The sequence below is a fragment of the Lepidochelys kempii genome, chromosome 19 (assembly GCF_965140265.1).
Source record: "Lepidochelys kempii isolate rLepKem1 chromosome 19, rLepKem1.hap2, whole genome shotgun sequence".
Taxonomy (NCBI): domain Eukaryota; kingdom Metazoa; phylum Chordata; order Testudines; family Cheloniidae; genus Lepidochelys; species Lepidochelys kempii.
In genome coordinates, this window is record NC_133274.1 from 10017702 (window position 1) to 10033107 (window position 15406).

At 47.7% G+C, this 15406-nt stretch overlaps 1 protein-coding gene across 5 annotated transcripts in view; it reads left to right on the forward strand.

The window, feature by feature from the left end:
* RPS6KA1 (ribosomal protein S6 kinase A1) overlaps positions 1 to 15406 on the forward strand; it is a 70086-nt gene that overhangs the window by 13511 nt on the left and 41169 nt on the right. The window lies entirely within an intron of this gene.

Genomic DNA, 15406 nt, shown 5'->3' on the forward strand with positions numbered 1-15406 from the left:
AGCAGGACCAATCCCCAATTTTTGCCCCAGATCCCTAAATGGCCCCCTCAAGGATTGAACTCACAACCCTGGGTTTAGCAGGCCAATGCTCAAACCACTGAGCTATCCCTCCCCCCCATCATTTTTGTTTGTGGGGTTTATTCACTACCCTCTTACAACTAAGGTCAAGGCTACACCAGACAGCTACAGCAGCACAGCTGTACCGAGGCAGTGCTCCCACCGACCTAAACCACCCCCCGAGGAGTGGCTCAGCAGGAGAGCGTCTCCCACCGACATAGCACTGTCCACACTGGTGCTTCTATCGGTGTAACTTACGTTGCTCATGGGTGTAGTTTTTTGCATCCCTTGTGACAGAAGTTATACCAACAAAAGTGGTATTGTAGACATAGCCTAATTCTGCCATCTCACCTAAAAATAGCCTTCATCAGTGAGATCAGCAGATAACGAGCATTACTCAGCACCCACATGTAGTGCAGCCCTCCACTCCCTCTATCCCCACATGTTAGCCAAAATGTACTTTTTGTTGTGCAGTGAGTGAAGGTTCGCGCTCTAGGAACCCGTTGATGTCCATCTAAAAGAACCAGCTAGGGACCTCGCTGGATTCTCTCTAAATCTTATGCTACCAGTAGGTAGTTTTCCTCCCACTCCCATAAGGGACTGTGGTGGTGGTGTGATGTTGCACGTGCTACCTCTTCGCTGTCAGACATGAAGCACGGTAAAAGCTAGTGGACAAGGCTGGGAGTCAGAACTGCTGGGTTCTAGTCTCAGCTCTGGCACTGACTTGCCACGTGGTCTTGGGCAAGTCACTGTGCCTTAGTTCCCCATCTGTAAAATGGGGATAATTCGTGTGTGTGGGGGGGTGTTACTGCTTGCAAAGTTTCTTGTGATCCTTGTATGAAAGCATTATGCTAAGAACTGCCGCTATGTACAACAGCGGCATTGTGGATGTTGTAGGGCAATGTGCATTCTGAGAGTACGCTTGACAGCCTTATTGGGACCAGTCTCGACACTCTCTGGTGTGGGTCAGTCTCTTTCAGTGGGACACAGATAGATGCAGTTGGAATGATTAACTGTATGAGTGTGAGTGTAATTGTAACACCACTGTCCTTGGCATTGAGCCCTACATTCTGAAAAGAACCATATTATGATGACTCTTGTGTTCTTGAAGGTGGGACTCCGTAAAGTCTTGCCGTCACAAGTCTGTGCAAGCATTGTTCCTCACTCCTGCTCTGTGAGCACCTTGGCAGCGCCTGCAACTACGCTGGGGATGGGAGGAGTTACGTCTATTGACTTCTAAGTCCAGACCTGCTTCGCACTCAGTAATAGTCTTGGGGAAAGGTAGCGTGACTCTCTTCAGGAGAAGCAATGAAATCTGAACTAATAGTCCAACCTTTCAGATCCTCCTTATAAGGAACCCACAGGCTGCAGATGACAAACCCCATACAGTATAAATGAGCATGAGCCCAAAGCAGAGTCATGCTTACCAGAGTGCTGTTGGCATGCCCGATACTGTACAGACTTGAACTGCCCTGGCTCCAAGAAGCTTGCAGTCTAATTGTTAGACAACATTAGTTCAGATCCACAATGCCAGAAGATGGATCCAACCCTAAACCAAGCAAGTTTTATAAAAAGGAAATTATGTAGGTAAAAGCTTAAACGGTTGGTATTGCTATTCCTGCTCAGCTCCACTGCGTTTGTTGTTGACCTTTAGGATGGACGTATGGAACGCTGCCCTGGCAAAGGAGTTCTATAAACTGTCTAGGACTCCTACGGGTTGCTGAATGAAGGAACCTTTTTCTTTCTTGTTCTGTATCAGTGGCACAGACCTTTCATTGCTTATGGAATGAGGTCAGTAACGCTCACATCTAGCAGGTTTCAGAGTAGCAGCCGTGTTAGTCTGTCTTCGCAAAAAGAAAAGGAGGACTTGGGGCACCTTAGAGACGAACCCATTTATTGGAGCATGAGCTTTCGTGAGCTACAGCTCACTTCATCGGATGCAGACCGTGGAAACTGCAGCAGACTTTATATATACACAGAGAATATGAAACACCACCCCCTAACAGCCTGTTAACATGTATTTTCAAAGCCATTTGAGAGGCCTCCGTTTTTCCTTTCTCTTCATTTCCTTTGACACAACATGGGCTGGAACTATGGTTCTTATTCGAGTGATGGTCCCTATGTGTATTCCACATGCGCCCATGAGTGGCAGGTGAACCCACCCCCGAAAGGAAAAGCTCTGAGGGGGCCTGCCTGCCCCGCCCCCCAAGTACTGGGCCAGGCCACCGCAACTCCACCCCTGATGGCCCTCCTCCCCAGCCAGTCAGGCTGGGTCAAGAGCCACCAGCAGCCTCCCTGAGAAGGCAATGAAGAGAATGGAGAAGGCAATGAAGAAGGTAAACATCATTACCGATGCCTTCCTCTTGGGTTGGGGTGCGCACATGGCCAATCATATGGCTCAGGGCATTTGGACCCCAGGAGTCCAGAATGCATATCAACTTACTAGAATTTAGGGGAGTCATTGGGCCTGCAGTCCCATCCAGTCCAAACATGTTCAGATAATGCCAGACGATACAACAACAGTATTTTATATAAGCAAGCTAGGGGGAATGAGATCTCTTTGTGCAGAGGCAGTCATCCTCTGGAAGTGGTGCATCAAACGTCACACAGCCCTGTCAGCAGCATACTTGCCAGGGACGCAAAGGTCCCCAGGGGACTACCTGACCAGACACTTTTCCACAAATCTAGAATGGGAGATTTATGATTCAGTTCTCAGTGATGTCTTCCGTCAATGGAGAATAACTGCTTGGGAGCTTTTTGCCTCACAGGTGAACAGAAAGCTTCCTCAGTACTGCTCCAGAGCAGCCCCAGGCAAAGACTCATTGGGAGATGTTCTCCTGACGTTGTGGAAGTGTTGCCTGGGATATATTTTCCCCTCCAATTCCTTTGATACCACAGGTTTTAGGGAAGATCCACCCAGACAGAGCTTGAGTCATCCTCATTGTGCCCAACTGGCAGAGACATTTCTGGTTCTCAGATCTGTTGAAGTTCTGTGTGACCACCCATGAACATCCCAGTGTTACTGGATTTCTAATGTAACCCAGTGGCAAGGTCACACAACCCCATCTAGAACATTCATGTTCCAAGGGGGTGCAATCCATCCTTAACCAAAGTAGAAAAGATTGTACGAGAAGCTGTTACTCAGCTAAATGGAAATGTTTCTCTGCTTGGGTTCCTCAGAGGAATTTGTCTCAGAACTTTACTGGAATCCCTGGGAGTATCTACTTATTCTCTGTGGGTACATTTTGTAGCAATCAGCTCTTGCCATCCTCCAATGAATAACCATACATTCGTCACGCATTTTGTCACAACTAGATTTTTGAAGGGGATTCTCAGATCCTTTCCACCAGTGGTGAAGTTCACACTTCAGTGGGATCTCCATTTTTTTCCCCCTCTTCTCTCACTAAGACTCTTGTTTTGAGCCACTGGTCACGCACTCTGACCCCTCTGTCCATGAAGGTGTCTTTTCTGATAGCTATAACATCGGCCAGAAAAGTCAGTGAACGGGGAGCACATAGGGCAGGCTCACTATATGCTGCCTTCTATAAAGAAAAAGTCTCTCTAAGTTCCCACCCCAGATTCATACCCAAGGTAGTTTGAGTTTCATATGAGTAAGGTCATCTACATACCTGTATTTTTTCCTAAACCATGTGCCTTGGAAGAGGAGAGAAGATTCCATTCTCTGGCCATCCGGAGGGCTTCAGCCTTTTAACTGCAAAGAACAAAAGATGTTAAAAAGACACCTAAACTATTTGTTTTAATAGCAGAGTGATCAAGAGGCCAACCTATATTAACACTGATTTTCAAAATGGATCTCTGGTTGTATTATCTTTTGGTACCAACTAGCTGGCATCCTCCACCCAGAAAGAGGTAAGGGCTCATTCCACTGGGGGCAAGCTACTTCAGCTGCATCTCTGAGACACCCACACTAGAGATATGTAGGGCAGCTACTTGGAGGACTTTGCAGACATTCACAAGAGATTACGCCTTGATACAGTTCTTGGCTGTGGGCATAGGTACCAACTTCCTCTCTACCTGGGGGGTGCTCAACCCTCCCCTCCGCCGCAGGCCCGGCCCAACTCCACCCCTTCCTCCAAGCCCCCACCCCTGCCCCGCCTCTTCCCATCCCCACTCCACCCCAGGCTATGTCCCCACTCCACCCCTTCTCCCAAGCCCCCATCCCACCTCTTCCCGCTCCCAGCCGCACACCCCGTCCCTGCTCCTCCCTCTCCTGTTCCGCAGTGTGCAGGAGGCCCTGGGAGGGGAGAGGGAGGAGTTGATCAGCGGAGTTGCGGGCGGGAAGCGCTGGGGGGAGGGGGGCAGCTTGGCTGCAGGTGGGTGCTGGAGCACCCCCGGAGTCAGCACCTATGGATGTGGGGACAACACTACTACAGTCAGTTCTCTCTTCTACGCCCTCGCACCGATCTGTTTGACTACTGCTTACTAATCTCCATGCGTGGAATACACAGAGGGACCATCACTTGAAGAAGAAATGGAGGTTCTTCGAGATGTGTGGTCCTGATCTGTATTCCACTACCCTTGCTCCATCCCCTCTGCTGCGGATTCATTTCACTACAGTAAGAATGGGAAACTGGGGAGGCGTCAGCTTGGACCTCGATTTATGCCCTTATTTGGGAGCCCAAGGAGAGCTGTGGCATATGTGTGGGCCAACGGATGCTGTTCGCAAGAAAATTCAGGACTTGGGTGCATGAGACACATGCATATCCCATGTGCAGAATATAGCTAGGGACCATGCATCTCAAAGAACCTCCAGTTACAGATAAGTAATCTCCATTCTCCCCCCCCCGCGCCATCCTTCCCCTCCCCTCCCCTCCCCCACCCATTGAGAGAACTCTTTCCAGTGATGGTCTCTGGGAAGCAGACAAAGGGTTAATCCCAACTGGCTCTGTATTGGCGCTGGAGTGTAGTGCACAGCAGATACTCGGGCTCTGATCTAGACTAAACCAGGAGGGAGTTTGTAACATCTCTACTCACAATGACTCACTGGCTGCCTTGCATAGAAGCCGTCTGTGATGTCAGAAGGGAACTTAGGAACTTGCTCAGAAAAGTTGTGCTGGTTTGGGGGCCCTATTGGCTTATTAAATAGACCAGGGGGACGTGTACCCCTTGCGGTACGCAGGGGTCTTCCAGGGGGACATCAACTCGTCTAGAGATTTGCCTAGTTTTACAACAGGCTATGTAAAAAGCACTAACAAAGTGAGCGTAAACTGAAATTTCATGCAGACAGAATGAGAGAGTCAGCAATTTTTCGGTAATCGTGTGGGTATGACACTTCTGTATTTTTATGTGTGATTTTGTAAGCAAGTAGTTTTTAAGTGAGGTGAAACTTGGGGATACACAAGACAAATCAGACTCCTGAAAGGGGTACAGGAGTCTGGAAAGGTTGAGAGCCACTGGATTAGACTGACTGGCAGTGTCTGCATTAGCCTCGTGGGTCGTAAATCCTGTTACTTCTCAGCTAAACTGACCGTTCCAAAATCTAAAGAGCAGAGAAATGAGCTGCCTTGCTCGGCTGCTGATTCCACAGCTGATTAACAGGAATAGAAAGTAACAAATTCAACAGGAAAAATGGAACTTCTTTGATGGAATATACATTAAAACGCTGATTAACTAGCTCACCTTAAGGGCAGGTTGCATACTCTTAAAGAATTAATGCATAATGCCTTGCTGTTAACGACAAGACCCAATCAGTGAAATCATTTCACAATGAACAGAGCTGATTTACAGTGCTGAAGTTGTGCCCACTCTTCTTCTGTGACAGTAAAACTAATACCCACTGCTGGAATTACAGCTGAGCCGGTGATCTGCATATCCCGGGGTTATAATGATAGCTCCTCATGAAAACGAGGCGGGAAGTGAATGAGTAAACACCTCTCGGGGTTCTAGTTCAACACCATAAAAGAGACCTTTGGAAGTGCCTAGGTTCCTGCCTCCACACTCCTGTGGTATGCACACCTCATTCCGTGCTTGAGCTGAATCTTGTTCTTGGATTGTTTTAAGCAGTGGATGTAATGAGCAGTAGGTGGCATGCAGTGGGGTGGAAGAAGTGGACCTGGCACAGAGATGCAGCGTTGTAGGAGTCATTAAAAAGGGCTGTCGAAGGCAGCGGTATCCTGCAGGGAAAATTCCTGGGGAAAGCTTAGGCGGAACTTTGTCTTACCACCTTCGTAAAACCAAGCCGCAGGAAAGAGCTGTGTTTGGACCAGTGTGTGTGTGTTCAGAGCAGGGTGGGAATGCCATCCGCTTATAAGCCCAGTAAGACCGTTACTGCTCTCGGCCTACGTGTTCCCTTTCCCAGCTGCAGGTCCCATTCATTCTCTGTCTACAATTGCAGCACCCCCACAAATCTTTTTTCTCTGATACCACAAAGCTTTCTAATTTATCTGCATCACCACTGCCACCTCGTGCTGGCCAGCCCTGAGCAGTGGAGTGCCATTTGGGGCCGGATGCACCAAGCTGAGTGACTTACGTTATAAAGGAGGCATTTAACTAAACGCATCGTCCCTTGCAGCAAAATCAGTTCACCCCAGGTTTCTGGAGAAGCAGCATCTCTTGTGATAAAGCCAGCGTAGTCAGAGGCTTTATTTCAAGTGTAAACCTTTGTGCTTGGTACTATCCAGCTCTGCTCTGTAGCTCCTTGAAATGAGATTCAGATGGATGATTATGACCCTCTTTCCCCAATCTAATAAGTGAGAAGGGCTGGGCTCAATTCCTGTTGTCTGGGTGGTCCAGGCGAGCTGTCCGGTGGAGCACAGGCTGCAGTCCACCCTGCAGGGACCAGGAATGCAAGTTGGTTTACTCAAGGGAGGGAACAGGGAGTTGCCTAAAGAGGAGGGGAGAGAACACAGGGAATGCTGCTCTGGCTCATTTACTAGTCTCAGTGGAGCAGAAAGAGATGAGAGATTAGACCCATAGATGAGAGGGAGAACAAGGTGGAAATGCAGGGGAATGGAAATGACGAGGTCCTGTGGACACTCCCTGCCCTCACTTATGCCTGTGGCACAAGATGCCCCACTGATGTCAGAGGGACTGCATAGCTATATCTCAAGGTAGGGTTTGGCCCATAAGTTTCAGTAACTCCTAGACACTCGCCTATGTTAGAAGGACATATGGCAGTGTCTCATGGCTCCTCCCTTTGGACATGGGGCAGGGGTGACAGGCTGCTGTTACGGGTGAGGTTTCAGTTGGTCTTTATGGCGTAGACCTCTCTAAACTGTGTCCCAGTAACTCTTTCAACTTATAAACTACAAGCCATTTGGTAGCTGTGATGCCCCATCTGATCGAATGAGTTTCACAGCTCCTGGCAAAGGGGGTTGTCTCTAATGCTATAAACAATGCTGTCTCTTTGTGCACCCACACCTGGGTGACTGGCTGATGCAGACAAAAGACAGAGAGATCCTGACCATGAGCTGTGTGCTGTCTCCCTTTGAATCCAGCAACCAAGTGCTGCATGGGCCTCTTTCTCCCAGGCACTAGTCTCTCCTGGGACAAGCTTGATGCTCTGCAAGGTCAACCAGAAGGGGGTTCCTCTTGTAGCCTCTGATCGCGAATCAAGGAGCTGCCTATGTTCACAGTCATCTCCATTACAGCCTGGGTACGTCTTCATGCACTGGGCCCCATGATGGCGCATCTAAACCAGTGCCAAGGATGCTTCTTAAATCAGCCTGCTCCACCTATCCCTTTATGGTCACTTGTCTCCTGAATCCAAGCTTGGTGCTGCCCATCTATCTGGAGATGGCCGGCCTCTCATGCAGAGTGGTTGCATGGCAGGAACATCAAATGGGGTTGCCCCTGAAAACTGGTCTGTAGTTGGACTAGGCCAGGTTCCTTCAAAATACAGGTTAAGAGTATTAAGAAAACACCTGTTTCTAGTCATCAGAGTAAAGGATCAGTTGCCTAATCCAGACTGGTACTCAATTCACCAAGGCGGCCATGACTTGAAAGATCAGGCAAAAACACAGGTGTGGCCTGTATCCCTAATACAGAGGTGCCCAGGTGGCAGGGGCCTGCTGTACCTGAGCCAGTGAAGCCCAGTCTTGTCTACTGAACATGCTGTCATTGTAAGTGGTTTTTAATTCAGTCTAAGCATAAATCCTGCTGACAAGGAATGCCCAGCAGTGTGATCCTTGCCAAGATTGGATAGCTGCTCTGGTCTTGGCCTCTGAAAATGAGGGCTTTAAAAATAAATAAATCTAAAGGCTCCCCCGTGAAGCAGAGGCCCAATCTGTTGACACAGCTGCAGCAGCTTTCTCTAAGAATTGCAAAGGTCTGCTGCTGATCTGGGGCATGGAGAGCAGACGGATGGCAAAAGTTGCTCAAAGATGGGCCAACATGAGTGAACTGCAGAAGGCATCTGCTGTGGGTGGGTGTAATCTGTACTGGAGTAGTTTACTGACACTCATCTCCTTGACTGCACTGCTACCGGGAAATCTGCCCCCGCCACTCCAGCCCAAGAGCTGATTGGTGCCCTGACTCTTAATTAGTCACTGCTTTTTCAGCCTGTCACAGTTAAAGCCTGCTGTTTAAACTGGCTGTTCCCTACTTGTCAGCCAAGTAATCCAGTGGTCTTAAATTTAATGTAACTGTAGTGCCTGACAGGCGCCTGGCTGTATTCCTGCCAGCGCTCTTGCTGTCATCCTCTGAAAGGATCGGCCTCTGCTTAATGGGAAGTTTCTCAAAGCTATTAAAAAAGAAAAAAATCCCTGCTCGAGAAGGCTGGCCTCAGATGAGCTGCAGACTTTAATGAATAATTGAATAGGGGTCAGTTTACAGGACTTGCACATGAGGAATGCAGTGACGTTAGCAGCAGCCAGCGAGGCTTGTGTTTGTAGCAATTTTGCTTGCAGAACTAGCTTGGCATTGCTGATTCTGAAACCTCTCCCTTTTTAATTATGAATTCAAATAAAAACCACCTCTGGCTCTTTGTGTTCCAAAGAAATTCCCTTTATCTGATAGCTATCCACTGGCGCAAACCTGCGCTATGTTTCAGCGCAGAAGCCATCCATCTCTCTCTGTCTCCCTTCATAGCAAGACTCAGAAGAGAGCTATAAAGCAAGGCCCCTCCTTTCAGCCCTTCATCTTCTGCGTTCTCTTGACCTGATAAACTTTGCTGGCACTGCTCTGGCTTTGAGGACAGACTGGGATCGCAATTTCAAAGGGGAACTGACTGTGATCCTAGGGAGTAATTTATAGTAGCATTCAGACTAGGAAGGAAACGCAACAAAACCTGACAAAAACTCTGCCTGCATTTCTCCCAGCAGGGCTAAATAAGCTGCTACTCCCATCCTCCCGCCTCCCTCCATGTGAGGAGATGTGTTCTGTTACTTCATCTATAGCAGGGAGCGAAGGGCTGGGGAATGTTCCAAGCAGAAGGGGTTATCTTTAGGGATAATACCGTTCTTTATTCTAAGGGCTTGTCTACACTGGCAATTAACAGCGCTGCAACTGTCTCGCTAAGGGGTGTGAAAAAACACCCCCTTGAGCGCAGCAAGTTGCAGCGCTGTAAAGCACCAGTGTAAAGAGTGCCCCAGCGCTGGGAGCTACGCCCCCTGTTGAGGTGGGCTTTTTGAGAGTGCTGGGAGAGCGCTCTCCCAGTGCTGCGCCGTGACCACACAAGGCCCGTTAAAGCGCTGCCAGCATAGAGTAGCCCTAACTGTTCTACATCCGTGATTCTTCACCACCATGGTGCAAAGCACTTGTAAGGTGCGTGAGACAAATGGCAGTTCCGAGTCCTGGAACGCCGAGAACTGCAGACCTCATGATGCTAGGACTTTGTAATTCATTATTTTGGGAAGCTAGAGAGAGTTTATAATGTTTAACAGATTTAAAATCTTAGCTTTGAGCCCTGCATGCTTAACTTGACAGAAGGTAATTTAGCTTTAAGGCTGGTTTAAACTTAAAGCCAAGGTTTTCCCCCATGTAGAGATTAACGATCTCAGTGAAGTTTGTGGGTTGTTGGTTTTTTTTTGTTTTTTTAACAGCTTTACAAGTGTCGACTTTATGTGGGGGCTAAAAGTAATTTTACAGAAGCAGTCAAATTCTTCTGTAGCTTCAGGTGAAACTGCAGAATCCCTTTTTTCCTCCCCTTGCTGCTGGCTGTCAAAGGCCACGCAGATAAGTGCGGCACAAACAATGGTGGCTCTTCTGAGGGTTCGCCGCCGTGGAGCGGCACGGAAGGAAATGCCAGGCGGGACCTGCTTGCACTGTGTAAACAGGGCGGTGATCAAACAATCTTGAACTCTGTATTAATAGCTCTTCTCGCGACACGAGTATGGGGCGGCTCTGAAGTTGTTTATCAAAGGCTGTCTGGCCCAGAAAGGTGGCTAGCCGCTTCCTTCTCTTCTTTTCTGGTAAAATCCATTAGCCTTTCTGCAGCATGAGCCCTGGAGACCACACGGTCCACTTATTAGGATTTAAAAAATAACAACCCCCCCTGCCTCTTGTCATAATGATACTCAAAGGCAAAGGGGTTTTCTTCAGCCGGACCATGAAATCTTTGCTTGTATGGGTCTAGCTCAACGTGGCGTACAAACTTGCCGTTGAAATTTGCGTGGTCCTGCCTTCAGCCACTCTTCTGGGTTTGGATGCTAATGGCAGGTGTTGCAATATCCATGCCCTTCCCCAGCGGAATGATGGGCGCATATTTTGTTATGAAGAAGGTGTCAGTTTAGTGGTGGTGGGTTTTTTGTTTTGTTTTTTGTTTGTTTTAAATTGGCCTCACCAAAACTCCTGCTCGCTGCAGCTGTGTCTCATGGAGAAGGATTCCCACTCTGTAGCAGGAGCTGTATCTGAAGAGAGCGCTGTCGCATAACTTATTAATCAGTCATGTTAATTACGGTGGTGTTAAGGACCAACCATGAATGAGGCTCCGTTGTAAAAGGTGCTATTTGAGTAGCAGTCCCTGCCCAATGGTACAGTCTAAACACACAAGGTGGGGGAAGGGGTATAACACACCCAAGCAGAGTGAACAATGTGAAGATATTGGCAACCATGTTAATTCCCTTACTTTGGAGGGTGGGGAGCAGGGCATTTAGTTAGGAGGAGATCAGCTAAATGGAAAGAACAGAGAAGAGGTGAGGGGCAGGGCCAAGGAGAAGAGAGTAAGGTGGGGTAGGTGTGGCATGAGGCAAGGATGAACAGACGGAGGGAGGGAGCGGGTTGGCGCAAGCAGCCAGTCAACACATAGCAGAGAGTCCAGTCATAACTGTAGGAAGTTCTCTGCATGTTCGAATTCCCTGCGTAGGCCAGCCATGTCTGCAATGGCCGGCTGGAGTCTCCTACTTGTTCCCTCCTTTATCCTTTCCCCAAGGCTGGCGGGGGAGAACTTTGGCTTCTGGTGCTCTCTGTTTGGGCGGCTTTTCCCCTGCACAGTTCTAGGTCTGGGGGTGGTTCTGGAGGGATGGAGGGCACCAGCAGGGCCTTAATTCACCCCCTCCTCCCAGTGCAGCAGTCCTTGCTCTGATGTCTCTTCCTACCAGCTCGAGCCTCTGGCTGGTTCCTCTGCAGTTCTCCACTGGAAATGACAGCGCTATAGCTTTGGACTTGGAGTCAGGAATAGAAATCAGCAGTTAGAGGCACATAAAAGGACTCTGTTAAAGAGGCTTTGTGATCTAGTAGTGTCAGTGATTCACTGGGGTGAGGAGAGAAGTGATGCATCAGCTGAAATGCTTTAGCACAGGTTGATCCAGTTACTGCATATTTTCGATGTGTTTCTAATTACTCCCTCCTTTCACTTTCTGTAACGTTCATGTCGTCGCACCAGAAGGGCTTTCTTTGCTGCTCTGTGTTGAACAGCGGGGGGGGGGGGGGCTGAATGAATATGCTAGGCCTCCAGCAGCTCAATCCAACCCTCTACAACATCACTGCTGAATGTACAGAGAAGTGTCACCCTCTTGGACGCAACGGGTAGAGTTTGCTGTGCAAATGAAGTGCTGGAAAGCAAGTCCCAGTTCCCTTCACACTGGCAGGGAGAAGGGAGGGGAGTTGGTCCGAAACTCTCAAATGGAAACGACACCATTCTTGGTGAAGAGGGCAAAACACCAGCCCCTATCACTATTCAAAGATCACAGGTGTAGAGCATACAGAGAGCCACCTTTTCTTCTCCTATCCCCACCCAAAGTCCTGCATAGTATCCTAGACTAAGCACCCAGCCCAGGTGAACATATCTAGCTCTAGTCTCTAAGCAGTGGTGATCCCTCCTGGTATCAGTTTGGTTTCACAGCATGGCTTTTACAGGCATGGAAGGAAATGACATTCTGTCATGTCACAGCCAGGCAAGTGTGTGCCAACTTGTACTGCTCTTAGTACAGCTCTGCTATCAGATAGCTCAGCTTTAAGGATTCACAGAATCCAAAAAACAGTAATTTGTATTCTAAGATGCCATTATCTGAACTGATGGAAACAATGCTTCCTTGCTTAATTTCCTGCCATGATTTATTCATACACCTGCTGCGGTAGCTTTCCAAACTGCAGGCTGGTGGGGGGAGGAAGGCTGCCACTGCATGGCTGTTGCTTTGTACACCCCCACCCCCACAAATGTAACCCATTTAAAAAAAAAAAGCTTTGTCGGGACCACAGAGGCCTTGAGCGTCCTACAAGGAAACGTGTCTTCTGTGTTGGTGTGGGAGGAGTATGGAATTCCCACATCCTCATGATGGCAAATACATTCCACATCCCACAGCAATTCCAGAGGCACTTCACTTAATATTGCAAACAAGTATCAGCTCTATTTGTGGAACTAGTGTTAGATCCTCTTAGGCAGTGAAAAGGAGTCTGTCGTTCCTCTACCAAGAGTGTAAAAATAACAAGAGCTACGTAATGTCTAGAGTGAGCATAGCATTGATGTACAGGGTTTTTAAGAATTTCTTAATATTTCTCAACGACAAGAACTAGATTTGCTTTATCAAGCATCCAAGGTTGCTGTGCATTTTATTTGGGGGTAAAACTGGAGACATCCCTACCTTCTTGCCTTTAATAGAATTTTCAGAAATGTCAGACAAGACCAGCAGTTTCCTTTGCACTTTCTCTAGAGACTTCTTGTTCTTTAAAAGTTGCACACTAGGTACTTCTGCATCCAGACTCTTACGTGAAAGGTGTTGTGGGATACTTTCCACTGTGGTACATCATTTCACTAGATGCAAAGCCCGGCTTAGCATGGCTGCTGCTCTGTTTACTGCTCTGGAGACAGTCTGGTGTAGCACAAGTGAGCTGTTAACACACAATTTACAAAGAATCTTTGTCTGAGCATGTATCTTCAGACAGAACTCCGCTGTCAGCTGATCTCAGACAGGTGTGGCTTTTAGTGCCTTGAAAGGATGGAGAGTCACTAGAAATTTGCAGGCTCAAATGCCAAACTCTTCTTGCTTTCTAAGGAACCAAGGCCTGGCAATAAAATAAGCTGCTTTATCTAGTCCATGTGTCCTTGACTCAAATAGAAAGATCCTTGCTAATTCTGTAGCGTGATTACGTTTCCAAGTGACACCAGATTCCCATTATCCATGAGTTCCTAGATCAGTATCTAGAGGTAATGTCCTCTGTTAAAACTGGACATTCTGGTATTCTTGCTGTGGTAGCCACGTGGTGCATCTGGCCAGGCCAGAAGGGCTGTTCTAAATGTGTAAGAAACTTGGCTTGACCTGGAAATTCTGTCCTGTGATGTCAAGCTGGGCTATATCCTGTTCCCTTTAGCCTCTGACTAAAGCTGTTACTTAGGCAGTACTGATTTGCTGAAGAGGGGATTTAAGAAAACTATTTTCAAAGACGCTGAATCTAGCTCTGAGCCCATCATAAAATGGGTCCTCTTGGCTGGTTTGTTTATCAGATGTAGAAACATTTCTGTTACTTTAAATCTACTTTAAGAGTGCCACCTGGTGGATTCAGAGGAACAGCCGTGTTAGTCTGTATTCGCAAAAAGAAAAGGAGTACTTGTGGCACCTTAGAGACTAACCAATTTATTTGAGCATGAGCTTTCGTGAGCTACAGCTCACTTCATCAGATGTTTACCGTGGAAACTGCAGCAGACTTTATATACACACAGAAATCATGAAACAATACCTCCTCCCACCCCACTGTCCTGCTGGTAATAGCTTATCTAAAGTGATCAACAGGTGGGCCATTTCCAGCACAAATCCAGGTTTTCTCACCCTCCACCCCCCCACACAAATTCACTCTCCTGCTGGTGCTAGCCCATCCAAAGTGACAACTCTTTACATAATCAAGTCGGGCTATTTCCTGCATAGATCAAGGTTTTCTCACATCCCCCCCACCCCCATACACACACAAACTCACTCTCCTGCTGGTAATAGCTCATCTAAACTGACCATTCTCCAGGTTTAAATCCAAGTTAAACCAGAACATCTGGGGGGGGGGGTAGGAAAAAACAAGAGGAAACAGGCTACCTTGCATAATGACTTAGCCACTCCCAGTCTCTATTTAAGCCTAAATTAATAGTATCCAATTTGCAAATGAATTCCAATTCAGCAGTTTCTCGCTGGAGTCTGGATTTGAAGTTTTTTTGTTTTAAGATAGCGACCTTCATGTCTGTGATTGCGTGACCAGAGAGATTGAAGTGTTCTCCGACTGGTTTATGAATGTTATAATTCTTGACATCTGATTTGTGTCCATTTATTCTTTTACGTAGAGACTGTCCAGTTTGACCAATGTACATGGCAGAGGGGCATTGCTGGCACATGATGGCATAGATCACATTGGTGGATGTGCAGGTGAACGAGCCTCTGATAGTGTGGCTGATGTTATTAGGCCCTGTGATGGTGTCCCCTGAATAGATATGTGGGCACAATTGGCAACGGGCTTTGTTGCAAGGATAAGTTCCTGGGTTAGTGGTTCTGTTGTGTGGTATGTGGTTGTTGGTGAGTATTTGCTTCAGGTTGCGGGGCTGTCTGTAGGCAAGGACTGGCCTGTCTCCCAAGACTTGTGAGAGTGTTGGGTCATCCTTTAGGATAGGTTGTAGATCCTTAATAATGCGTTGGAGGGGTTTTAGTTGGGGGCTGAAGGTGACGGCTAGTGGCGTTCTGTTATTTTCTTTGTTAGGCCTGTCCTGTAGTAGGTAACTTCTGGGAACTCTTCTGGCTCTATCAATCTGTTTCTTTACTTCTGCAGGTGGGTATTGTAGTTGTAAGAAAGCTTGACAGAGATCTTGTAGGTGTTTGTCTCTGTCTGAGGGGTTGGAGCAAATGCGGTTGTATCGCAGAGCTTGGCTGTAGACGATGGATCGTGTGGTGTGGTCAGGGTGAAAGCTGGAGGCATGCAGGTAGGAATAGCGGTCAGTAGGTTTACGGTATAGGGTGGTGTTTATGTGGCCATTGTTTAT